Source organism: Pinus tabuliformis, chromosome 4_2 (assembly GCF_031772625.1).
Source record: "Pinus tabuliformis cultivar Carrire ecotype Pingquan chromosome 4_2, CPIR1, whole genome shotgun sequence".
Lineage (NCBI taxonomy): Eukaryota > Viridiplantae > Streptophyta > Pinopsida > Pinales > Pinaceae > Pinus > Pinus tabuliformis.
Window position 1 is genome coordinate 523,649,442 of NC_142304.1, and position 2,975 is coordinate 523,652,416.

Here is a 2,975-nt window from a genome sequence, read left to right on the forward strand (position 1 = left end):
TAAGAGAAATAACAACTCTATTTTTGACAGATGATCGATGATGATCATCATCACCACCATTATCATCGTCATTGTCATTTTTATCATCCCCATCATCATCATTAATGTAATTTCTATCGACATTGTTGTAATCATGCATCATCATCATTCATGCCATTATTGTTTTTGATGATGACCTAGATGAAAATGATGATCATGACACCAAAGATAATGCTTATGATTATGACAATGACAACATCTAAAATTGGGAAGATTCGCCAACATCATTAGCATCGTCATCATCATAATCATTGCCATCATCATCATTGTCATTGTAACCACTATCGTCTTTATCATCATAATCACAATTCATGTCATCGCCATCATCTTCATTTTCATCATTGTCAATATTATTGACATTGTCATCAATTGTTCATAATTGTCAATGCCATAAGGAATATCATCAATGCAGAAAATATGATGAGTGTTGGAAAAGGGATGCAAAAGCGAACATAGAAATGGGGGCAACAATAGAAGTAAAATTGGATGAAAAGTGGATACAACATAAGTAGATGCACAACAACATGAAAAACCTGACACAAAAGTGGATGCAAAAGTAGATGCAGTTGTCAATGCAAACTTGGATGCAAACATGAAGGCAAAAGTGGAAGCAAACATGGGTCCAATGGTAGGTGTAAAACTTGGCACAAATTGTGGTGAAACAAATGTGGATGCAACAACGGAAACAAAAGTATATGCAAAAATGGATGAAACAAAAGTGGATGCAATAGGGGATGCAAACGTGGAAGCAAATGTGGTTGCAATGGTAGGCGCAAGATATGGTGCAACAAAAGTGGATGTAACAATAGACAAAAAATATGCAAAATAAGATGCAAAAATGGATGTAAAAGTGGAAGCAAACATTGATGCAACAGGAAAAACAAAATTGGATGCAAAAAATGGATATAATGTAAGTAGATGCAAAAGTAGATACAAAACGAGATGCAAACCCAATGCATAAACCTGACATAAAAGTGGATGCAAAAATAGATGCAATATTTGATGCAAAAGAGGATGTGAACATGGATGAAAAATTGGAAGCAAATGTGGATACAACAGTGAGTGCAAAACATGGTGCAAATTGTGGCATAACAAAAGTGGATGTAATGATAGATGCAAAAAAAGAATCAAAGTATGATGCAAATGAAGATGTAAAAAGGGATGCAAAAAGTGAAATTTAAAAATGGTGCAACAGTGGATGCAAAATTGTGTGCAAAAGTGGATGCAATAGAAGTCAATGCAAAAGTAGATGCAAAACGAGACACAAAACCCGATGCAAATCCCGGTCCAAAATTGGATACAAAAAGGGATGCAAAAATAGATGTAGTAGTTGATGAAAACCTAGACGCAAATGAGGATGCAAACGTGGATGCAAAATTATAATCAAAAGTGGGTGCAAAAGGAGGTGCCAAACTAGGCACTAATTGTGGCACAAAAATATTAGATGCAATAGTGGGTACAATAATAGATGCAAAAGAGGATGTAAATATGGATGCCAAACAAGAGGGAAAAGTGGATGCAACAAAAGTAGATGCAAAATTTTATGCAAAACTAGACACAAAACACGATGTAAAACTTGGCGCAAAAGGGATGCACAAATGGATGAAAAAATGGATGCAAAAAATGATTTAAAAAAGGATGCAAAAGTCGATGCAAAATTTGATGCAAGTGTAGGTGCAAAAAGTGGATGCAAATGAGGATGCAAAAGTATGTCAAACAAAATTAGGTTCCAAACTTGATGCAAAACCTGGAACAAAACCTGGTGTAAAGGATGACACAAAACCTGGCATAAAACTTGGTGTAAGATTTGGTGCAAAACTTGATGCAAATTTTGTGTCAAGTTTTGCACCATATTTGATAAATGGATGCAAATAGCACCAAAAATGGGCTCTATATGCAAAAAAAGAAGTAAAAAGGGACGCTAATCGCTGGTTTTGTTGTAGTGAAAGTGCAGGGGATTTGGAGCCCTTAGATAGGTTTCTGCCACTGTAGGAGTGGTATTATTAGGTAGCTAGGAAACACGCTCTCAATTTTGTATGATCAAAATATATATATATATATATATATATATATATTACTTGATGGATTGTGTAAATTTTTGATTGAAGGCCAGAGAGTTACTAGCTTTACTAATCACATAAAAATTTCCCTACCAGCTTGACCAACTAGAGAGTTCACGTCTTTCTCTTGAATCCATGATCTTTTGTCATGTAGTGTTGTAAAAAATGCATGACATGGATGAAAACTGCCTTCATTTTGAGACTTGAGGTTTGTGGATAAATGGTTTTATTTTAGCATATATATGCAATTTCAAGGATTGCTATAACTCCTTACAAAATTTTTGAAAGGGTGCTAGCTCAATGGAAGAGCACTTGCCTTATAAGCAGGAGGTTGGTGGTTCGATTCCACTATGCCCTAACATGAATTAATCAATGATATTGTAGTTTATTTTTAATTAAATACCTTTTATATTAATTTATTTCAATGGTGAAATATTTTTCTAGATTCATTTTTTATAGTCTTTAAAGAGAAAAAGTGTTATTGTATTGTCTTTAAATATAATTTTGTATTGTCTTTAGTGAGACAATATGTCATCATTCTCAACTATTGTCTTTAGAGAAACAAATGAAATTGTCTCCTAAGAGACAATAATGCTTGTGTTATGTATTGTCTTTATAGAGACAAATTTTTAAGACAATAATTTGAGATACTCGCTTAAAGACAATATTTAAGACAACACAAGTTTTTTTTGTCTCAAGTTAAAACAATTTACCCAAAAATTGTCTTAAATATTGTCTTAAAACCCCCCTCTATTTAGTAGTGATATGTCAATTCTAACCATCAAAAGAAAGCAAACCTATAGAGCTATAGTTAAAATTGAAAGTGGAAATTTGTTGAAAAAGACCCATGACTAATTAAACATGGGTTGCAAACAT

The 2,975-nt window shown here is 33.5% G+C and overlaps 1 non-coding gene across 1 annotated transcript; it reads left to right on the forward strand.

Moving 5' to 3' along the window:
• The first annotated feature begins 2,385 nt into the window (after nucleotides 1-2,385).
• Nucleotides 2,386-2,457, forward strand: TRNAI-UAU (transfer RNA isoleucine (anticodon UAU)). Its single transcript has one exon. It is a non-coding gene; the product is annotated as a tRNA-Ile (tRNA).
• The last annotated feature ends 518 nt before the right edge of the window (nucleotides 2,458-2,975 follow it).